The following is a 25,197-nucleotide window of genomic DNA, read 5'->3' on the forward strand; positions in this document are numbered from 1 at the left end:
TCATCTTAGCTACTCAGGAGGCTGAGATCTGAGGATCGCAGTTCAAAGTCAGGCCAGGCAGGAAAGTTCATAAGACTCTTATCTCCAATGAACCACTCAGAAAACCAGAAGTGGTGCTGTGGTCCAAGTGGTTGAGCACTACTCTTGAGCTGAGGGACAGCACTCAGGCCCAGAGTTCAAGCCCCACGACCGACCAAAAAAAAAAAAAAACAACAGAGGCCACCAAAGAGATGGATACAATCGGCACCAAAGAAATTTGGTGTAGAAGCTAAATTATGAAAACCCTAGAAAAGCAGGCACAGGCTGTAAAGCAAAGCAGTCAGACTGAGACCCAAATCTAGAGAACCAGATTCTTCCAGGGAAATCAATCCATCTCTACTGGAAGAGAGAAACTGAGCGGCAACCTTAGGAATCACTGCTTCAGCACCTCCACTCCAAGGTATTGAAGAGAAAGGGGACCGTGCACTGGGAAAAGCACTTCGCCAGGAAAGAGCAGGAGGGTCGGACGGCTCACCTGTGTGGCTTTTTTTTTCACATGGCTATGTGAAGGTCAGGAGTGTTTTTCCTCTTTAAGAAAAAGAAAAGACATTCAATTGGCTAGACTTGTAAATAAACACAAGGAAAAAGTAAAAGTTACTACAGCCACACAACAGGTGGTGCCGGCTCCACCGCACTGTATCACTGCCACACTTCCAGGCTTGGAATGCAGACTTTGGTACTGATGTTTGACTGCAAATACTTATCATTTGTGGGGATCTTCTCAGTGATCACAGGTGATCTGCTCTCAGGGAGATGGGGGGGGGGGGGGGAGGAGACAAGTGTGTGACAGAGTGGTTAGACAACAACAAAAACCACACAATTCCAGCAGAAGCTGCAACGGTGATAAGGAGTTTGAGATGTGCTCGACCTCACTAAAATCACATGGGGCAATGCAAAGGGCTAGCAGGAGGTGGCAGCCCACAATGAACGGATTCTCACCAGCCAAAGTCAGTGGTTTCCAGGTACTCAAGCTGTTCCAGACACTGGCTGTGAATGACTCATAAACGAATGGCACACTATGCCCCCTTGGGCCTTTACCTCTTTCTCAGTGCTCGAGAAGATTACCTTTACCTGGCTATAGGTTCAAGACAGGTTTACTAAGTAGCCACAAGGATACCTTAATTCTTCTGCTCTTGGAACCAATGATCAGAAAGCCCCCTCTCACTTCAAGGATGACTTGCTTCCTCTACAATGATGATATCATGCAGATAAACAATATATACCTCCCCTAGGCTATACCACCCAGTGGACACACCAGCTTCTGGTTCCATCCAGCACTAAAAGTGTTGTTATATGGCAGTGAAATTCACACCCTTGAGCAAATGGCCGGAAACATATCCTTAACTTGTGCTCCTACAAGCTTTGCAAGTTCAGCAGGTCAGTTTTAAACTCCCTTGTAAATCACAATGGATAATATTCATTTTCAACAATACCCTGATAAAGATAAACTAATACTGGATAAATTAATACTACTGGCTGAATAAAATGGCCCCATACATCATGAAAGAAAGGATGCTAATGATTATCTGGAGTATGACCCCTTTGGACTCTTATTCAATTCACTGGTAAAGGTTCCGAGTCCAGATCCTCTAGTCTGTGACTGTGATGAATGCAGCTAGCAGCAGACCCCGCCACAAGTCATACAAGGTAAATGTACACACCTGACAATATATCATCTCCTACAAATTTTGAGGGACTGGCATACTCATGAAAATATCTACCATGACCCCCAATCTTGTCTGTTATCAGGAACCCCAGACATCCTGCATCTTGTGCCACTTCTATAGTGAGTGATATAGGTAATCAAGAAGGTCCAAGTAGCATGAGTGCTTTGAGATCCTATGATGGCTGGCCAGTGTGACAAACAGCCATCCTTTAGGCCTAATTCAAGTGTGGCAAGCTGTAGGTCCTTGGTTTCCCAGGCTACAATACAACCAACCAGCCAGGTGCATGTCATCCCTCAGTGCTCAGCTCATGCTGCTGGTGCTCCTGTAGTTTCCTGCAGGAACTGAACCACTGGCTTTGACAGCAGACAGTCTGTCTGCTTTTCATGCTCTAGAGCTGGGGCTGCTAGCCTGCCTGCTGCTTGCTGTGTCTCCTTCAGAATCCTGGCACTCTTTGCCAGCCACATGATCACTCACAAACAATATAAAAACAACCACCGGTTCTTTACATAGTATCCTGCCATTTCAGACCCATTACAGGAAATTGTAAATGCAAAGAGAGCTTAATAAATCTGAATATTTGATTTGATGGATTTAATGTTCTCTTTTACCAAACATTACAAATAACCAGTATGCCTCAACATCACCTGAATTTATTGTTAAACATAAAATTAAGGAAGCAGGAAGGTAGGGTTTTATTAACTACGGAACTAATTTCAAATATCACCTTTCACAAGTAGAAATTATTTCTATTAATCATTTCACTGTTCTAAACATTGTAACTGTAAGTTTAAATAGAATGACCCTTAGCAAGGTGATCAGGCAGTCTTCCAGCTGGTAAGGGATCATGGTGTCATTTGTGTCTTTTCCTGTATTACACAGCTCCTTTGAGATAAGGCTATCATCTAGGGCCAAGATTCTATGTACATGTGTTAACAAAGAAAATGATTTACAGACCCTGGTTTTTACTTTTACTCCTCCAACAATGTATTATTAATACTTAAACCTATCATCCAAACTGCATAAAGCCACGCTGCACTTCAGTGTAAGCAAGTTATCTGTTTCCTCAGCAAACTTTGTAATTCGAAGCTTCCCAAGGATGTTTTCCTGGGGGACGCTGCACAGTTGGTAGGCTGTGTGGTCTAAACTTCTAAGAACACAAGGAAACATATAAGAACGAATTTATACTTCAGTGTGTGTGACTCACATGTACAACTTTTTCCTCACAACACTTTCATTAGTGTGAGAAAATTTTCAAAATACTTTGAGTGTTCAAATCAGTTTAGGCATAAAGAGAAAAAAAAAAAAGAAAGAAACCAGCTGGGCACCAATGATTCATGCCAGTTGTGCTACTTAGGAGAGTTCAAAGCCAGCCTGGGCAGGAGACAGTCTGTAGGACTCTTACTTTGGTGTGATGTAAGTGATAGAATGCTGGCCTTAAGCACAAAAGCTCACAGATAGCACTCAGGCTTGAGTTCAGGAATTCAAGCCCCAGGCAGGCACAAAAAGAAAAAAAGAGAAATCACATGTGGAAAACAAAGCAAACTTCCTTTGAGCTGTGTTCCAGTTGTATCTCCCAGGACCAAAATCCTTTCCACAGATAACAGATGCCACAGGTTACTAGGAAAAGCTGGGGACAGGGACAGCTCCCAAATCCACTAGAACCTGAGGGCACATGCAAACCCATATTTCCAAGGAAAAGAGTAAAGCAGGGGTTTAGAGTTCTGAAGAGAACCTGATTTTCTACTTGTGGTAATTTACTAAAGGTGCATACCAGACTACTATTCTCCTCTGTATTTGGATTACTTGATTTAGGACTCCTCAATTATCACTGACACTGATCTCTTCATTGATATGGATTAAAACTTCTAATTTAATCAATTTCAATATCTGTGTGCATATACCTTGCCATATTGAGCATGATTTGTTAAGGGCTTATTGAGCACCAGGCACTATACTAGACTAGGCAAGTGATCACCTACACAAAAATGGCATGGTCTCTGCCCACACAAAACTTGCAACCAAGGTATAAAAACTGACTTGACAAGTAAGGGAAAATGTGTAGTTTCAGAAATGAAAAACACAAGGTGCCAAGAGAGCATGTAACAGGATGTGTGCAGGTCTGCAAGGGAGCTCTTCTGTAAGGAAGTGACTCCTGGAGGCCTTCCGTAAAGAGAAGTGAGAGCTCAGACAATACAGAAGTAAGAGAAGGGAGAACCTGTCAGAGGAGGATTCCAGGTCGCACTGTCAGTGTACACGAGCCCTGCACCGGCTGTCAAGAGATCTGACTCAGTATGTCTCAACAGGTCCTTCTGAAATTCCTATTGTTTTTATGTTAAAACACCGTAACATGAGAAATGAGATTCTTGTTTTTTGTGGTTTTTTTAGGTCTAGTCCTGGGCCTGAGCTCTGGGCCTGGGCGCTGTCCCTAAGATCTTCACCTCACAGCTAGGGCTCTACCACTTGAGCCACAGGGCCACTTCTGGCTTTTTTTTTTTTCTGCTTATGTGGTGCTGAGGAATCTAACCTAGGTGCTCATGCATGCAAGGCAAGCGCTCTACCACTGAGCCACCTTCCCAGCCCCATGAGATTCTTAATTCTACAGTAAGTCAGAAGTTGTATTTATTGTTGTTGTTTTGCCAGTCATGGGGCTCAAATTCAGGACCTGGGCGCTGTCCCTGAGCTTTTTACTCAAGCATAGCGCTCTACCACTTTGAGCCATGGCCCCACTTCCAATTTTCTGATAGTTAATTGGAAGTAACAGTCTCAAGACTGCCTGCCAGGGCTGGCTGTGAACCACAATCTTCAGATCTCAGTCTCCTGAGTAGCTTACAGGTGTGAGCCACTGGTGCCCGGCTAACTCGGAAGTTTTGATGAAGCTAATAAAAAAGGTTTACTGAGGCACATTTTGAATTCAGACAAATTATCTGTAACTTCCTAGAGAAGAAAGTAGGAGAAAAAATACTTGTGTTTATTTATGTCATTTCACAAATTTGGACCACTTAAAAAAGAAGAGACAATCAGATAACATTTCTTTAAGACATAAGTACCTGCCAGAAAAGATGGCTTATACTAACTAAACCGATTGTTATTGGTGATCAGGCTAATATTTTTTAAACTCTGTCAAATACTTCTCTCCTAAGAAAAGAATAAATACATCGAAGGATAGGAACTGCTAAGCTCTTAAAAGAAATACCTCAGAGTAGAAATAAGGACATTTCTAATCATGAATCTGGTTCCTGTATGAACATGTTCGTTTATATTTCCTAAGCACAGCACCAAAACATTATTTTCTAAATTTCCCTCGTATCTTTTACAAAGTATCTTACCACAAGGCCTTTCACAGAACCACCAGTGATGTTCTGTTTTGGTTAAGAATACCCCTGTGGGGCTGGAAGGTGGCTCAGTGGTAGAGTGCTTGCCTTGCATGCCTGAGGCCCTGGGTTAGATTCCTCAGCACCACATAAGCAAAAAGAAAAAAGCCGGAAGTGGCGCTGTGGTTCAAGTGGTAGAGCGCTAGCCTTGAGCTGAGGGACAGCGCCCAGGCCCAGAGTTCAGGCCCCACGACCGGACCCAAAAAAAAAAAAAAGAATACCCCTGTGATTCATTAGCGAAATCGAGGGTTATCTGCTGTCACATTGTTGTTTTGTGTGTATGTTTGTCTTAATGTTAATAAAATGGCTTGAAATACAAACCAAATTTCCCTTAAGAGTATTTAAGTCAACCCTTAGTCACATATCCTCTAGATCTTTAAATGACCAAGAAAAATAATGCAACAGCTCTGAGTAGTTTATTTAAAATGGAAAATACAGTCTGCATTTTCCAACAAAAGCAATGTAAAATTTGTCTCCTAGTCAAACAGGATGGCAGGAAATTGATCACCAAGGCATCCACAGAGTAGATGGAATTGGGAACTGGTTAGCTCTGTTTCACCTATTCCTTGAAAATGGCGCTTAGTCATAAAACCCTAAGCCAGTTATTATGAAGAGTTCCTGAGTAAGGGAAAGACTGAGCACTGCTATTCACAATGTGTTTGCCATGTGTGAAAACTGACCAATGAATAAGGTCACAGCCTTGCATATTGCTTCAGATACGTAAAAATCAGTGAATATTAGGCAACAGTAACATTCATACATTTTAAACCTTTATCTCCCCTGCATCTTAAAAAGCCATAATAATCCAGGCCACTCTGACAAACAGGATGTTCAGGATAATCGTCTACATTTCCACTTGGGACAGTCTCTGGTTTGGGGTCCACTTAGAGCATTCTGGATGACGCTGAGCCATTCAATGCCCCCTGGAATCACACAGTCTAACTGTCACAGTGCTGGTAACATCACCAGCACACAGCAGACCCTCAAACATCTGCTAAAGGAGGAAAAGAAATCAGGCTTATCCAGTTCTGCTTTGGCTCAGGAACTTGAAGAATCCTAGTAGATTGTAAATGCTAATTTACAGTCAGATAAGGAGCAGAGATCTGAAGCTCTGATCTATCAATTTACTTTCAAATACATTTAGGAGATCATTAACTATGCAAATGTTAAGTTAAAGTGTTTCTAGATACAATGGTTAGAAAGTTAACAAGAATCAGGCTCACTGATTAAGTTAATCCCCCAATACCACTTTCACTATATCACTCTTCTATTTAAAATTTCAGAAGATGAGGTTCTGCGTCACTGCCTTTGACTAGCATGTGGACCACAAGGGGGAAGGGCAAGATTCAGGAATTCTCTGCAAAACTTAGAGTTGAAATTTCTTAGCCCGAAATCTCAAGCCCATAGTTTCACAACTTAGAACTTCACTCCTTGTTTGAAACCAGTAGATACTAAGGATGAAAGAGCAAAACCACAACCTTCCATTGGAGCTTTTCAGCCCATAACCCAGTGAAGAAGTATTCAGAAACATCTGTCAGAACACAGCCAAGAAAAAAATCAAGAAAGTCTCAAATTTGAGACTATTCAATGCAACTTCTTAAGACTGGTTCTCCAGCAGAGAGTTCTGGGGTTGGTTTTTCATTTTACAGACACAACCACTTTTGCAATTATAAGAATGAGTCAGAGCCTCAGGCCCCACTATTTCTGCCAATATGGCCCATTTCTGAGCTTCAAAAAATCTTAATATCCCTACCACAATTGCTTCCCTTCAAAGCTGGGCATAAGCCCTAAGTTCCCAGGGGGCCTTCATGGAATCCATTCAAAACCAAGACAGACTTCCCTTTCCTTTGAGGTTCCTAGAGCAGCCCTTCCCTGTGGTATATGCTTATGACAGTAATGGGATATCAATGGGGGGGAGGGTAATCAAGTCCTTATAGTAAAAATCTTAATAGTAACAGATTGCTCTCAGTCTGCCATTATGTTTCAGGTTTTTTGTTTGTTTGTTTGTTTTTCCCCCAGGGCTGAGGACTGAACCCAGGGCCTTGTGCGCACCAGGCGGGCGCCCTTCGGCTGGGCTAAACTCCCAGCCCCTCAGTTATTTTTTTTTTTTTTAAATAAGACTTCCCAGGATACAATGAATAAATGTTGAATACTGACTAGATTGTATTCTACTAAACCATTTCAAGTCTAAAGAAAGTTGTATGTAGACACTGAGTGTGGAGCAAAAATTAAACACAAGAAGTAACTGTTTCTAAAATCTGGAAAACCAAACACTGAAAAAAAGAAAGAAAACTAACCCTAACATCTTTTCATTGCTTTTTTGTTTCCCAGATTAACGACTGGTAGAAGATATTGAAACCAAAGACTGCAGGCCTACAGTAGGAATATGAGCACAAAAACCCTCAGCTTTTCATTTATCTCATCAACTTGGTCCACATAAGAAAAGCAGTAGACACAAATCAACCAAATCAATCTCGCTCCCCCCACTTCATTCCCACCTCCCTCACACTGACATTCTCTCCGTTTAAAGCTTAGTAGATTAAAACAGCCTTGTCTGTTCACATAGGTTAAAATGATCCAAATAAGAGAAAAACCCAGATCAGTAAGAAAATCATATTAACGCATGTCTAAGAACTTCCTCACTGAAAACTGGTCATCATTATGCCCATGTCCAATTCTTCTGGGAATGACAACTGTTTCAAAGCTAATTTTTCTGATACTCTGGTATCTTGATTATTTTACTCTTTCCTCCCATGAAAAGAACATCCTGGTGAACATATGCCTATAACCTGTTTAAAATCTCAACCTTTTAACGCCATTTTTGGACACAGAGCCATTTTTAAATTCATATATTTCATCGGGTTGTACAATTAAAACAAAAAACCCATGGCCTAAAATATTGCATTATTTTATCACTTTACCTCTTACCCTTTCCCTTTCTCATGTCATTTTTTTTTAATTTTTTTGGGGGGGGTCCAGTCGTGGGGCCTGAACTCTGGGTCCGGGCGCTGTCCCTCAGCTCTTCAGCTCAAGGCTAGCGCTCTACCACTTGAGCCATAGCGCTACTTCCGGCTTTTTTCTTTTTGCTTATGTGGTGCTGGGGAATCAAACCCAGGGCCTCATGCATGCAAGACAAGTGCTCTACCACTGAGCCACCTTCCCAGCCCCTCTCATGTCATTTTTAAAGAACTGATTTGCTTTACTCCATTAAATGTTATCAAAATATAATTTACATTCAGGTTGTAGATTAGCCCAACAGCCTAGTGAAATCTGTTATCTGTTCTATAACAGTACAGAATGAAACCTAGTATTGCAATCTTGTGAGTTTCAAACTTTCTGTTTTGTTGTTGTTTATCTGGTATTTTTAACAACACTGAGGAGATCCTCACAAACATATGGATTAGAGGGGAGAAAGTACTGTATTATAACACAAAGGATGAGCATCTTAACCAGGCAAGCAAGGTCTTTTGAAATGTCTGACCCACCTCTGTATAGCCTTTGTTACCTCAAATAGCAATTGAAGGCACTAGATTACCTGATCTCCATGCTCCTTTCCAGCCTCAAAAGTCCACTCAATTGTAATTTATTCAGAAGTAAAGAAATGGTGACACTGTGTAAATTCTGAGTTTTTGGACAATTTCAAAGAACAATGCTAAAACTGAGGAATTGGGGGTGCTGTGGATTAGCAAAATCTTAGCAGTAATGCATGATTACTTCACAGACACCCTGACTGAAAACTTCTCAAGGAAGAGAAAATTACTGAAGAATAGTCCATGATCAATTCATCTGAAATGTAATAAAATAGGATAAAGCTCATCATGGCTTAAAATGACATATCAACTACATGGCTGACCACACCCCCCAAAAAAACCAAAGATAGTGTTTAGTTTTGTTGTTTGTTACTTTTTTCCTGAATTAAAGATAATATATAATATTCTAAGGTTTCAATGTACAGTTATATTGTCAGAGTAATATGAGAAATGTTAATGATAAAAGTTAATGAAAAAACTGTAAAATGGGAGACTTGAGCTCTAGACTCTGTCCCCTTCTAGTGCCTCCAATGTAGACACTTCTCTTATGTTAAAATGAAGTCCATCGTACTGTGATGGATACTCAGGGCATCATCCCATAAAGTACGGACTGTTTTTCCACTTCAGTCGACATTGAAAAATGTGTGAGCTATAAGCCTATTACTTATTCACACTTTCATTTTTAGTAAATTACTGTAAGAACACAATTCATTTAATAAGGCTGTGAATTTGTTGGAAGAAAACAATGTTCTCTAACTGAAAATACCCCCAAGAGTTCTCACTGTGATTCTTCAATAAGCAAAAGCAATACCTATTTGAGTATCTTCCTTAAATATTATGGAAATTACCAAAAAATATCACAAGGGCATAATTACTGGCAAGAAAAGGCTAGGGCCAAGGTGGGAGGGATGTTTGGGTAACAGCAATTATGAATTATAGTTCTGCCTCTAAGGCTTTCAAGCAAACGCAAGCTTAGGAAGTGCTGTGCCACCCTGACTGTGCATCCTAGAGCATCTGTCGAGGACAAACCTGCCCCGGCCGCAAGCCGTGATTCCCAAGACAAGAACCATCCCGGTAACTCTCCCGTCCCTCTCATCCCAGACAGGTATTCCAACATGCCTCAGTGTGCACGCTGAAAAGATGCTTTAGAACAACAAAATGTCAGCAACATAACTAGATTCTGAATTACATACTCTACGATTTCTAAGTTTCACTGTAAGGCAAAGGCCTTTGAGTATCAGTTTACACTGAATGTTTATTTTTTTAACTAAAAACCCAAAGGCGGAAAAAAAGGATCTTGTTTCCTACTGCCTTGAAAGTTTCCAAATGCTGTTTGTATTCTTGCAGCAAAAAGGCTTTAGTGACATTTTACATGTACTGGGCTGCGCTCTTCAAAAAGCTTCCTACAGGCTCTTTCCCACAGTATCATAGCAGATAAGGGGGAAACAATTTCCAGCTTACAGATAAGAAACTCCAAGGTTAGATAGTGGTTTCCTGCCTCCTATAACTCAGTATTATATCGTCTGTTTTGTGAGTTTACACATACAGCCCACCCAGTCCAATACCACAGAAGCTTCTTCTTGGCAGGAGAAAGACTAGAGAAAGCTGCATGTGAAAAAACTTTTCTCGAACTCTGTGAAGCCACAGTTCAAGGCTGGGGTTCATGGACTGCACAGGCAGTCCTCAAGACCACAGGAAAACCATGTTTAGTTCAAAACCCAACCATATCCTGGGGAGCTCTAGGCCAGCCTTACATCCCCAAACCCCTAAACTTTCCTACAGGAACATTTCTCCACTGATGGAGTCTTCTTCATGCATGCTCCTCTACATCAAGGATAATCCCCTATCTTTTATATCCCTTCACTGACCAAGAGTCTTTATGAATCAAGAACCTAAACTCCCTTTAAGAATTCAAGACTTTGGCTATACATAAAAGAAAATTCTGAAGAGCATCTATTTCCATTTGAAAAGTCATATATGTTTCACATTAAAAAAAAAACCACCCACACACACACACACACATACACACACACACACACACACACAACACACAGACACACACACAGACACACAGACACACACACACACACACACACACACACACACACACACACACACACACACACACACACACACACACACACACACGGGAAAAAAAAAAACATTATGTTCTATAAAACACCAGAATCCCATGACTTAGTGGTTCTCCATGACTGGAGAGGAAAGGAAGGGAAGAGAAGGGAAAGGGAAAGAAAAGGAAAAAAAATGGAGTAGGTAGTATCCTTAGCCAAATTAATCTGTAAAAATATTAAACTTAACAATGCCAATAGGTTCTTTTTCTTTGAAAGACTTCTCAGGAATCCTAAAATGCTAAAAGGACACTTCAAACCTTGAAAGAGGACCTTATGCAATTTTTTTCCAAACTTGTTAAGTGTAAAATTCTTTTTTTAAAAACTGCGTTATTGTCCAGGAAAAACCTGATAATCTGTCGAACACAGTTTGGTCAATATATGATCAAAATGCTCGCCTTTGCTCCGAAGTTTAGCAGGCTTTGTTGTAAAGAATATGGTAACTCAAAGAAGAAAAAGGAGGAGGAGAAAGAGGAGAAGAGGAAGAAGGAAGCAGCAGCAACAGCAGAATATGTTCAAGAGCAGGAACTAGAAAATTTCAAAAAGTAAAAGTTAAAAAAAAACTAATAATCTTAGAGGTGGTTACCAGGCTGACACCTATAATCCTAACCACCTGGGACACTGATATCTGAGATAAACTTATTAGTCATCAGGGCTATAATAAAATTATAAAATAGGTCTTGATCTTATTTAATGGTTGTCTTCATTAAATTCTACTTTAGAATTCATATTGCTATTTCTCTGTCTTTTCTGTTGCTTTCCTAAAAAAAAAAAACTTTGGCCTGCTCTTTTATTTTTAGCCTCCTAAGACTGATTTCAAAAGGATATCTTTTTAAAAGGACACAATTGAGGATTGTTTATAAATCTCCATGTTGGGGGGGGAGGTTGTTTTTTGTTGTTTTTGCCAGTCCTGGGGCTTGAACTCAGGGCCTGGGCACTGTCCCTGAGCTTCTTTTGCTCAAAGCTAGCACTCTACCACTTCAGCCACCGTGCCACTTCCAGCTTTTTCTGTATATGTGTTACTGAGAAATTGAACCCAGGGTTTCATGTATGCTAGGCAAGCACTTTCCCACTAAGCCACATTTCCAGCTCCAAATCTGCATGTTTTTTAAAAGATATTTAATACATTGTATAGAAAATGTTTAATGACATTGTGGGTTTTTTTCCCCCTGCATTGCCTGCCCCAAGAACACTTTCTTGCTTTGATCTTATCTAGCTAGTTAGAAAATAAGTGTATATGTTGTCCTATTTTGAAATTCTACTAATGGTGACTCCAAGCTGTTCTAAATTGTCCTGTATTCAGACTTTCACTCATTATCAATGAGAAATTAAATCCATCTTCTGGCATACAAGCCAAGTCAGCTGAGGGCTGATGTTGCTCTCTTTCCCATAATGCTCCATTTGTAGTTCTCAGATTATAGGTTTTCTAACTACAGCCTATCTTTCTATGTTATTTCCTGCATGTCTGTACTGCTTCCAATTCTGTATGACATCTGTTTAGTCTTACTTCTAAATGTAACACATCTCAATGTTTATCATCAGAGCATTGGTACAACAATGGTCCTCTCCAATCTAATTTCAGAAAACTAACTGTAATTGTTCATCTTCAAGAAAATGCTTAAAGGCTCATATGCAACATCTTTTCCCTAATCCTTAAAAAATCTAAAAATACTCTACTGACATCACATGTGAATAATTATCTGGATGTGTATGTGACATTTTTACCACAACTCTGCTTTGTTCTCTTTGGACTTTTAATAATACTAAGAAAACACTCTGTTCCCTTCCAATTTCTTTTTTTGTCTTTTGCCTGAGCACATTTCTCAGTTTTTTTGTGCTCAGGCTAGAGATCTATCACTTGGGCCACATCTCCACTTTTGGCTCTTGGGTTGTTAATTGGAGATTAAAAGTAACAGACTTTCCAGGTTGTCTTTGAATTGTAATTTTTAGATCTCAGCCTCCTGAGTAGTAGGATTACAGGCATGAGCAACTGACACACAGTTCCAATTTCTTGATGAAGAGCTCCAGTAACTTAGTTTCATCAATTACTGGTTTAGAACTGTGTGTTATTCCTTTTTCTGTACTTTGTTAAAATGAACAATACTACCAAAGTGTGAATCATTACTGTACAGAGCACTATGATTAATCATTTTATCAACGTTTATCATTTCTACACAAAAGGCATCGTTTGCTTTATCATCAAGAAACAAGACTGTTAGTTCTCATCCCCAGATTTCCTTTCATGTAGGTCCCTTGATTGCTTAGATCAATAATTATACATTTTCAGCTGGCATGTAACCTGCCTTCTACATACTGATGTTTTAAAAAAAAAACTGGAATCTTATTTTGAACTCTACTGTATCCTTCTGAGATCTCCAATCTAGTATTTACCTTCTGTCTTACTGAATGTCACTGTCACCTGGTCAGCACATACAACTCTGTAGGTCCCACCAGCTCTTTTTACTTCTTTGCATGCTCTCAGTACCTATTAATTCTACTTCCCAAATACCTTTCTGCTCATCCCGGTCCCTCATGACATCTACTCATTTCTATTCCTTTATACATATAGATGTACATGTAATGATCCCTCTAAAGTTAAAATCTAATGACTATGTCACACTCCTGCCTAAAGCTATTTAATAAGTAAAACAAATTTCTTCATCTCAATCTTACTTGTAGGTGCTGTCCCAGATATAAACACTACACTGTGGACTTGAAGAGCCACTTACCCTTTCTTCTGCCAGTATAGTTCACACTTGCATGCTCTGACCCAGATAGGTTGTACCATCTTACTGAAACAGCTTCCCTGAGGCAACTTGGCTAACTTTGCTTTCTACTCAGGAAGCCCTGTGTGAAACACTCTTTTTTGAGTATATGCTAGTGAATCAGTTATCTGTCCATCTGAGATTCTACCCACAATCTAAAAACCTGAAGCAACAACAGCTTCCTTACTGGTACACCTCTAGTACACAAAGTCCCATAAATATCTGAATAACCAAGCAATCTTAGATGAAGAAAAATGTCATTATAAAAACTACAGGTCTTACAGTCAGGAAATTCAGTTCAAGTTTAGCCAGGTGCTGCTGGCTCATACCTGTACTCCTAGCTTACTCAGGAGACTGAGATGAGGATCCATTTGAAGCACCCAACAAGAAAGTCTGAGGCTCTCCCTCCAATCAAACAGCACAAAAGCTCAGTTAGATTGATGGCTCGAATGACAGACTACCAGTCAGAAGGAAAATGGCCAAGCAAGAGTTCAAGGCCCTAAGTTCAAGCCCCAGTATCAGTACCGCCAGTACCACCAGTACCAGTACCAGTACCACCACCACCCACACATACACACACACAAAATCACATGATTTTGTTTTGCATGATTAAAAACAAAGTACATGCCCTGTTCCTCTGTTTCTTCCCTTTAAAGGAAAATTTATAATGAGTACTTTGATGCAAGGATTGAGCAAATTCTCAATCCTTACGCTAGAAGCAACAAACACTGGACACATTCCATGGAAAACACTGGAAGAATAAACTGATGTTCCCAAAGATGTTCATTAGTACAGATATGGAATTTAGTTCTATTTCTTCTGATTAGCTTCGCAGAAGAACCTCTCTATAAGAAGGCAAAAGACAGATGGTCTCTACTCAAGTTATCAGTTTGAATAAAAACCTTTTGTCTTTGTTTAGGCTGTGAGTGTAGCATGACTGTTCGAATATCTCATGTGTGTCTGCTATGCACTTCACCCAACAACTCACAACTGGCAAAGCGCATGCTCACTAAGCTGCATTTTTTTTTTTTAAAGTACCTGTCACGGCAAACAAATTGACATAGAGTGAAGATGAAGAGTTTGGACCCTTCTTCCACACTTGACTACAAAATAAATCTTCTTTATTAGTAGTAATTCTACAATAAAAATGCTGATAAAAACCGATGGCTTGCAGCCAAGTACACAAAAACATTGACATCATTATGAATACTTATTATGATTTGTTTAACAGCCTTTTTCTGTAACAAGTACTAGCAGAAAAATAACCCAAAAAAAAGAACAATACTTACTTAAATAAGACAAAGAGGAAGTTTAATAGAACTTTCTGAATTAATTTTAAATATTTTGTCCTTATAGGAAGCCTTATTAACTGCTCATATTATTCACTTAACCAACATTTTTGCCCAGCTTCTTGATTTCAAACTGTTCCAGGATCATTCTTGGGCTTCCTAAATCCTCTTACGTACTCCAGTATATACAATAAACTACAGGTAGCTGTAAGGCCTTTTTCATTAATCACTGTTTCTGATGCATGTAATAAATAGAGGAGAAAAGAATCCCTGAGCTCTGCAAGGACTGCAGGTCCTCTGATGTCCTCTCCAGTGAATGTTTTTACTCTCCAACCAGGCTCTGACTGCATTCTTATGACCTGAGTCATAACACAGTCTATTTAATGAATAACTAGGTTAGTAGGACATAATCAATGGTTTAAAAAAAAAAAAGTCTAATGCATCCTGTCTTCCAAAACAGCCTACCACACCCATACACTTAAAAAAAAAATGCCTAATAATTTTTTCTTTGAATTTGTCTTCTTATCAAATTATTTCCAACGCAAATTAAAATTGAGAGAAGCAAAAATAAAAGAGGAAGGAAAAAACAGCAAATATATTAAAAACTGACAGCTACAAAACAATCCTTAATAGCAAGATTTTTTTTATGGTACCTTGAAGGTAAATCAGTTATATTTTATGTTTCAAAATTTACCTTCTAACGAACTAAATTTAACTGCTCTTACATGAACAGATCTGTGAATGGACTATTCAAAGTTAACCTAGCAGCCACTAAGAAAACTTTCTCACCAAACTCTGCCAAATTATTTTGATCCTGACCTGCACCACCTTGCAGCCACTCACTTGCTCTTTTCCAGACTAGAATATCAGGCCAATCTGTGTTGCGTGTCTTTTAACCTAAACATATACCAGAAAACAAATGTAAAATATCCTTTTAGTCACACTTACATTATGAAATCTTGATTTAATGAATATGTTATCCAAGAATAAGGGTTACAATAAGGGTTACTATTTTAAATTAACAAAATACTGTTTTAAATTAACAAAATGTTATTTACTATTAAAACATTCAAACTGAAATACTGAAAACTGTAATTTTCAACTGCACAATGTCAATTGTATAACCGATACTTGGCTGAATTATCTGCAGAACCTTCTGAACATGTGAAAAATTCATTAACTATAAAATAATCAAGAGGGGCTGAGAAGGTGGCTCAGTGGTAGAGCGTGCATGCATGAGGCCCTAGATTCGATTCCTCAGCACCACATAAGCAAAAAGAAAAAAGCCAGAAGTGGCGCTGTGGCTCAAGTGGTAGAGTGCTAGCCTTGAGCTGAAGAGCTGAGGGACAGCACCCAGGCCCAGAGTTCAGGCCCCACAACCGAACCCAAAAATAAAATAATCAAGTATTGGAAAGACAGTATATACTACGGGCTTTAAAAACAAATTTATTAAGGATGGAAATAATATTATTTGGGGATTCACAAGAAAAAATACTTTGCTAACTTTTTAATTTCCCCTAATAGTTGAGCACTGATTCACCTTTCAATAAAACGATCTTTTATAAGGGAGCATGGGTGAACAAACACACCAACATGCCCTCCTTCGCCACGCACCTGCCACCTACATGACCCAGCACTGCCTCTGTATGACTGAAACCAGCTCTGCCTAGGCCACATCACCAAGTGCCACTGGAAATCCATATAACACTTGCCTACTAGACAGTGTCACCAAGATATGCCACCAGCACCCCGAACTCAAGCTAAGAGATGCATCCTCCTCCTCCATACAAAGATAAAGACATTATTACTGACCTTAGTTTTGATCAGTGCAGATTTAGTCGGAATTAAGGAAGTTACTCCATCCACTGTATTTAAACTGTAGGACTTTCTCAACTCAAAGCCAGTCTGATTAATATTTCTTCTTTGTGGGGCTGGGAAGGTGGCTCAGTGGTAGAGCGCTTGCTTTGCATGCCTGAGGCCCTGGGTTCGATTCCCAGCACCACAGAAGCAAAAAGAAAAAAGCCGGAAGTGGCGCTGTGGCTCAAGTGGTAGAGCGCTAGCCTTGAGCTGAAGAGCTGAAGGACAGTGCCCAGGCCCAGAGTTCAGGCTCCACGACCGGACCCAAAAAAAAAAAAAAAAAAAAAAAAAAATTTCTTCTTTGTTCTTTCAGCAGAAGGCACTTAGGAAATTTTACAAGACCTGTATATATCTCTCTCCTTCTCTCCTCCCTTTCTCCCTCTCCCCCTTTACCAACTCCCTTCTATTGTCCTGGGCCTTGAACTAGAGGCACTCCTAAGCTTCTTTATTTCAAGGACAGTGTTCTGCTGCTTAACTGGAGGTAAGAGTTAGAAGACTTTCCTTCCCTGGGCTGACGTCAAACCACAATTCTCAGATCTAAGCCTCCTGAATAGCTACATCCCGCTCCCTTTCCCTAGTCAACAAGTAGGCATTTGTACAACTTTGATGTTCATTTGGCTTGCAGGAAATAAACATGGAAGAATCCATATGACTGACTTTACACCAAGGTGGCACAGAAAGTCCAGCTTCAAGCATATTTATATTAAGATGCAAAATCTCTAAAGCCAAATGGGAGTAAGTTTGTTCCTCCTAGCTCTCATGATCATACTTCTACTGCTTATAAGAAATTACCAAGAGGGCTAGGAAGGTGGCTCAGTGGTAGAGCACTTGCCTTGCATGCTCAAGGTCCTGGGTTTGATTCCTCAGCACCACATAAGAAAAAAAGCCGGAAGTGGTGCTGTGGCTCAAGTGGTAGAGTGCTAGCCTTGAGCTGAAGAGCTGAGGGACAGCGCCCAGGCCCAGAGTTCAGGCCCCACGACCGGACCCAAAAAAAAAAAAAGAAAGAAATTACCAAGAGCCAACGTTGTAAAAGAATTAGAAAATACTCCAATGGAAAGAAAATACCCATTATTCCTGGTGAAAAGATAACCCTGTTCTTAAGAAGCAGTAAACACTTTGACAGCTGTAAAATAAGTCCTTAGAAAATACAAAGAAGTTAAGTCTCTTTTTTTATTTTGTATCATTGCAATAAAATGCCCTAATTACTCTCAAGCAGTGGAGAGGGAAGGAGAAGAACACTGCGGCTGGAGAGACCTAATACTGTTGTCTGTTCAGATTCCCCCAGCCCGAACAACCACTGTGCGCAGTCCAGACACCTCAGCTCTCTTTCCTCTCCAACTCACTCGTTCAGTTAGTCTCAGAGCACAACTGATACATACATATCTACCTCTAAGCTGCTAAAAATACAAAAAGCTGCCAGGTGCCAGTGCCTCACACCTGCAGCTACTTGTGAGGATCATGGTTCAAAGCCAGCCCAGCCCAGACAGAGACTTTTGTCTCCAATTAACCACCAAAAAGTAGGAAGTAGAACTGTTGCTCAAGTGGTAGAACGCTAACCTTGGGGAAAAAAAAGTTCAGGGACAGCATCCAGGCCCTGAGTTCAAGCCCCACGACTGGGGGGGGGGGGGGGGGGTACCTATCTCAATGAATAAGCCAAGCATAGCCATAGGTCTGGTCTATGAATAAGCCAAGCATAGCCATAGGATATTGGTCTGAAGCTGGCTGCAGGCAAAAATACAGAGCAATCTAGTAGCATGTAGGCCCTGAGTTCAGAAACACATACATACATACATACATACATACATACATACATACACACATACATACATACATAGTCTGGTATGTAAAATTCATAAAGAAATACATCTTTTAACAATGCTCCCTCTGAGGCCCCATTTACAATTCCCTTGATTCTATATTTTGATGGTACTCCTGATCTGCCATTACCTAACAACCAAGTGGAGATATTTCAAAGCACTACAGTTTTTGTTGATTTTACAACCAAAATTTGAAAAGATAAGGGCAAAATAACTTTGTAATCACATCACAGGAGAAAAAGGGTTCAATCTTCCCAGCACAGTATTCAAGGCATTGCTTAATACTGTCTCTGGAGACCTTCCAAGTTAATTTCCTCCTGCTGCTTTATTAATTCAGGAGTATACATGCTATCTTTCATCCATCTGCACAAGCCCTTTGTAAGTATGTGGAAGGTTTTATAAAGTAATTTTTAACGTTGTATTTTTCTAAACTTCTAACAATAAAAACTATGCAAAAAGATAGGTTAAAATGCTCTATGCAGAAGGGGAACATTTACAAACTAGCACTGATGGCCATGAGTCAAATGAAAGTCTTCTATCGAGGAGCAATTAGTAATCATTCTTATGGAAATAATTTCAAGTAGTAGCCTAGTTATTTTCTTATTTAATTCTACCTTTTCTTCGAGGAAACTGCTATAATATCAAAATGGAGTTGATCTGACAAAAGAGCAACTAAAGGGAAGAAGGACAGTCTTTTACACAGAAGGCCAGATAGACAAGCCTTGAGGAAGGAATGTAAGAACCCTAATGACCATGACCTTCAAGTCAACTGAAGTTGACTTCTTGCCAGTTTAAACTCATGTCCTAATTCCAGAAAATCATCTCTCACACTGTAGCCAATGCCCCCAACATGTTTACTCACCAAACTCATCTGTCATCACTCCATGCCCTGCCCCACTCACAGGTACCTAGTCCGGGTCTGATAGAGCCATGTTTTTCTGAATCCTGGTCCCCATCGGAACCCCCGAGAGATCTTTCAGAGCTTATCTCAGAATCAGACACAAAGCCCAGCCTGTCAGCCTTCGATTCCTCAGTGTCCTCACAGTGCCCACAAAGCAAGACTTCCTTCACACTGCGGCCCTGCAGAGACACGTGCCTGGCTCTCAGCGTAGACTTCCCCAGAAGCAAGTGCTCATCTGCTCTGGACATCCTCTTACTGCTAGGACTTGCCCAGACCTCCTGTTTCCTACAGAGCCTGGGAAACAGGCACCTGCCAGCTCTGGATGGCCGGTTCTGACAAGAACGGTGCAAGGCCTCATAGGAAACATAAATACGTCCCGGATGTGATTCACATCTTCCAGAAGCTGATATTCCAAGAAGGACATTAAGACAAGTACATCTACAGTGACAGACAAAAACATTCTAAAGACATAAAGACACAGAAGAAGTAGAGATTTCTTTATAGTTTTGTACAATCATTGGGCAGAGCTTATTGATTTTAAGAAATCGAGAGGGAATAATTGAAATGTGGTAACAAGCATTAAAAATGGTAAGAAATGCACAAAAAACAAAAACAAAAAAAGCAGAGCAGCCAGGAGTAAAAAAAAGTTATCCAAAACTCAGTAATTCAGGATGTGACTAAATGAGGAGGAATACAGAAAGAAATCTGGAAAAGTAGGTCAGGATCCGGCTGAAAGCAAGGCCCTCATTAAAGATAAGCTAGCCAAGCAGTAAGATACAATGTTAGGTCGTTCATTTGTTCTCATATTGTATAAGTAATAAATGTTAAAACACTCAGAACTAAAGCTGGATGTTTGCTTTGATAGGAATAGAATCCTCCAGACTTGAAGGGTAATCTAAACATTTGAGGGTGATCTCAGGTGTTTTCTAATAGTGAAAACTTGGCATATCATGCAAAACTGGGAAAAATCTCTGTAGACACTGGCTCACTGAAATTTACCTTCCTTCTATGATCAACCAACATGCAGATAGGTTACTGGGGAACACTTCTATCTAGGATTAATTAATAACTAAATACTACAACAATGCAGAAACCTAAGAACCAATTCATAAATCTAATGACACATAGTTACCACCTTAATTTCTAACTATTAAGAACATTAACCAACTATGGCATAGCCTACATACACTCACTCAATTCCACAATTATATTAGATCTTATAAAAAGAGCGAACAGTATAGGAAGTTACTAACCCAACTTCCTCTCTCATATTTTCTCCATCATTCTCTCCCTTTCAAAGGCCTCTTTTATTCTCCTACTTTGCCATGACCCTTACATCTCTCCCCAAAACACTACTTCCAACCACATTTTCCTTCTCATAGCTCCTGTAGTCCCTTTCTTAAACTTAATCATTCCTGTTCATTCTCAGCTATCTACCAACAACCTCCAAAGTGTTCTCTAGCCTGTGAATGAACAGTGGGATGGATGAAGAAAACAAAAATACAAGGAGGAGGAGGAAAAAAAAGAGGCATATAAGTGAATGTAATCACAGAATCTTTTATCTTACAGCTGCTGGCAGACTCCAGCAATCATATGGTCTGTTCTCTGCCGTCAGGAAAATATGATTCCCACATTCAGATAAGCTCATACTGATATGAAACTGAGTTTAGCAGCAAATGCTGCGCAGTCAACTGGATCATCTTTTGCACATTCTTAAAATACACATGCAGATGTCCTACAAAGTTCACAAAGTAGAAACTCTGGAAATGCACACATTCTGAGCGTGATAACCATATGGTCAAAAAAGGCCTGAGAATAGGCACTGCCTGCAGGACTGAGTCACTACAAACCTTCCTTAAATATGAAATGTGATCTTATCTGCTGTCAGCTACCTACCAACAATCACCAAATTTCTTAGGCCTGTGAAATGGCTGGGGGGGGGGAGGTGGGAACTTTGGAAGAAACTAAGGAGAAACAAAAAGGAAAACAAAGAAGCATGAAGTGAATGCAATCCCAGAACCTTGTCCTGCCCAGGAGACATAAGCCCCAATATTTCCTTACCGGACATCATTAGTACATCATTACAGAGCAGCTCCTTTTTATTATCTGAACTATGAATTACAGTCACTGCCCTCCCCCAAGACTAGACCCTCAACTCTTAAACCAAGTTCCGTGTCTATTCATTTTGCTCATATTATCAAACCTTGTGTTTGGCCTTTGAAAAGATACAAAATTGAACCTGAACTTAATCTAGAATTGCTCAGCCTCTTATGTCAAGCAGCCTCTTCTAATAGCATACGAAGAAAAAGGAATTGGTAATTAGTAGAAAAGCAGACAATCAGGTAATGGCAGCTTATAAAACTTGCAGATGGCAGGATGCGCTGATAAACCAAAATCTTCCAGGCTACAAAATGGGGAGGCAGGGGGTGACGGAACAATGAGGAAGTAGGAAGGAAACACTAAATATCTGTATCACAACCTCACAGGAAACAGAAAGCAGGCCCACCAGGAAGGGAAGCATCTTGAAGGACTCCAGTTCTCACTATCGGACCCAAGGTCACTCAGATTAGATGGTTCAAGGTGGCGGAGATGGCTGAAGTGCTGTCTTCCTGCAGTATGTCCATACCATATGCTGTCTTTCTCTGTCAGATTTCTAATAAACTTCCCTATCACCTTTACTACATTCACATCTTATGTGATTTCTTCTTTTGCCAAATGCAAGGACACCAGTCAACTCAGTTGCCTTCAACTTCCTCTAACGTATCTGGTGGCACTGACCAGGAAGTTGGGGATTAAATGTGTCTTTTTCTGACTTGGAGCCATAAAGGTTACATAAGAAGGTAGAATATAGTCAGAAACAAAATGTACCTGTGCTGCTAAGCAACTACAAATTTAAAAGAAAAATCACTGATATGAGGAAGTTTTTAAACTATCAAATGGGTTTTTGGAGTAAATGAAAACATTTGTATGATATTATTCTGTAGGTCTGTATCCACTGCCAGAGAGGAAAGTTAGAAGGCATCAACATACCAAATGGAAATAAGGCAGTCATGGAAAAAGGAGCAGGTTACTCATCAGAATGTTCTTGATCATTTTCCAGCATGGTCAGATACTCAACAGAAAGGCTTGGCACATCTAAGCTGATAGAGGATGAGAGGTAGGTCTCAGGCCTTAGTAACTAGAGGCTAAAGCTCTAGGTAACAAACAAAAGGGTTTATGTGCCTTGGGGAATGGGGCAAGCCAGGAGCAAGGAAAGTGGTAAGCTTTCACTCTGAGCCTAGAGAAATACTGTAAAAATGCCAAAAATGGTGAGGGGCATTCACCACATAGTACACAACAAGGATAGTTCATCTGGGATGCAATGAACACTTAGATGTACTCATTTCCTTTCCATTTGGTTTGAAGTTGAATTTTTCTCTGCTAGACTCAATTGTTATTCATAAAATACTTATAATTCCTTGGTAATTACAATTTAACAAAACCCATGTTTTGAGTATTTATTTACACATGCTAGAGAAGTCTAATTACTAGGCATAGGGTCTTCTTGTGGCTAGGAATGATTTCAACAGCAGGAAAAGATGCTCATTATCAAATAAAACCAAGACTACCTGGAATCTTTCCGTGTGGCCTAAGGAACAATGGTATGAGAATTGTCTGCACTGCTGATTCACCAAGCAAATTTCTATCACAGAGCAGTCTGTCCAATTCTGTGCATAGAAATCACCAGGGAAGCCAGGAGCCAGTGACTGATGCCTGTAATCCTACCTACTCAGGAGGCTGAGATCTGAGGATCACAATTCAAAGCCAGCCCGGGCCAGGAAAGGCCGTGAGACTCTAATCTCCAATAAACCACCAGAAAACCAGAAGTAGTGCTGTGGCTCAAGTGGTAGAGCACTCCCCTTGAGCTGAAGAGCTCAGGGAAAACGCCCAGGCCCAGAATTCAAGCCCCCACCACCAACAAAAAAAAGGAAGGAAGGAAGGAAGGAAGGAAGGAAGGAAGGAAGGAAGGGGGGTGGGGGTGTCCAGTCATGGGGCCTGAACTCTGGGCCTGGACGCTGTCCCTCAGCTCTTCAGCTCAAGGCTAGTGCTCTACCACTTGAGCCACAGCGCCACTTCCAGCTTTTTTTTTTCTTTTTGCTTATGTGGTGCTGAGGAATTGAACCCAGGGCCTCAGGCATGCAAGGCAAGTGCTCTACCACTGAGCCACCTTCCCAGCCACCAGGGGAACTTCTTTCAAAGTATCATGGCACAGGATTACCTCTGATACTGGTAGCCTGAGACCCAGAGCTTGAGAATAATTTTTGGCAGCTACGCAAATTGTGTTGAAGGTATTTAAACAAGTCTTGAAAGGGAAATCCTAGGGCTAGCTGATTAACTTCCAACCATTCTACTTCACAAGAACCATCACTGAACAGGAAGCCCAGGAAATAAACAAAGTAGAGCTAACTTCTATGAGATAAAGGAAACCAAGGCATCAAAGATCTCTGAATCAGAGAAGGGGAAGAAATTAGAGGGAGAACATGGAACTTCTGATGTATAACAAAACTGCAAGTATACAGGAAGCAATGAGGGCAGATAAGTCATTCTCAATATATTAAAGTGGTAAACAAACAAAAATGATGCCCAAGTTCTATGAATGAATGGATGTGACATACACAGAAATACTACCAGACAGCGCTGAAAACACCTTTGAAACTTTCTGGCTGTTCCTATTTATCCTGCATATTTCCTGGAAGTAAGAGATCCTTCTTAGGCGTAGCCTAAGATCCTTGTTTGAAATGAAGATATAACAAGAAGCCCCAATGGTCCTCATTTTTGAGGCAACAGAAACACTTCACAAGAGCAAAATGTAGGCACTCCAATATTCACTCTTTTTTTTTGGGTCCAGTCATGGGGCCTGAACTCTGGGCCTGGGCACTGTCCCTCAGCTCTTCAGCTCAAGGCTAGCACTCTACCACTTGAACCACAGGGCCACTTCTGGCTTTTTTCTTTTTGTTTATGTGGTGCTGAGGAATCGAACCCAGGGCCTCTGGCATGCAAGGTGTGCGCTCTACCACTGAGCCACCTTCCCAGCCCCAATATTCACTCTTTTAATAAGGTATTGAAGGACTTGACATGCACAATCAGAAAACTATAACGCTGTCACTCATCAGTAAACCATTACTGAAAGCATACCATTAACACACAGGGTTGTGCTCACTCAGGACAAGTGAAAACACCGTCAGCACCACTGCTGAACTTCACACGGCATTATGACTGTTATGAAACTAGATCAAACCATCCTGAAATGAAAACTCGGCAAACATGGAAACTAATGAAACACAGATTAGCAAGGCCATATCCTTGAGCAGCGGTTCTTCTCATGTTAACTCAAAAAAGTCCATCTTAAGCAACCTATCAATTTCCTTCTAGTTTCGAAAGAATTTGAGAAATCTGCAAAGTATTAGTGCAACATGTTCTGATGGACACCTATGGAAACTACAAGATGATAATGGAAAACAGAAAGCTTAGCTACAAACATCCACTCTACAATAGTGATAGAAAACTCACTAACTAGATAAATCTGGGTGTCTGTATCCTCAGGTACAACCCTTACAGGGCTTAAAAACCTTCAGAGCAAAAACACAAAATATTTGAAAAGCTCTTGCATAATAACAAATCTGAATGAAAGTCTAAGTCTAAGATCAGTAGGGAGATGTCTTTACAGGAACAGAAGAAAACACAAGAGGTGCACACAAGAAAAAAATACCATGTGATAAGAGTCAGAGAATGGATGGCATAGCTATACCAGAGGGTATTCATCCTCCTAGCAAACACTTTGATTTCTAACTT

At 40.3% G+C, this 25,197-nt stretch overlaps 1 protein-coding gene across 2 annotated transcripts in view; it reads right to left on the reverse strand.

Annotated features, from left to right (window-relative positions):
- The window catches only part of Nek7 (NIMA related kinase 7), a 124,325-nt gene that overhangs the window by 92,078 nt on the left and 7,050 nt on the right, over nt 1-25,197 (reverse strand). The window lies entirely within an intron of this gene.

The sequence above is a fragment of the Dipodomys spectabilis genome, unplaced genomic scaffold, assembly GCF_019054845.1.
Source record: "Dipodomys spectabilis isolate Male_0828 unplaced genomic scaffold, ASM1905484v1 ptg000288l, whole genome shotgun sequence".
In the NCBI taxonomy this organism is placed as follows: Eukaryota; Metazoa; Chordata; class Mammalia; order Rodentia; family Heteromyidae; genus Dipodomys; species Dipodomys spectabilis.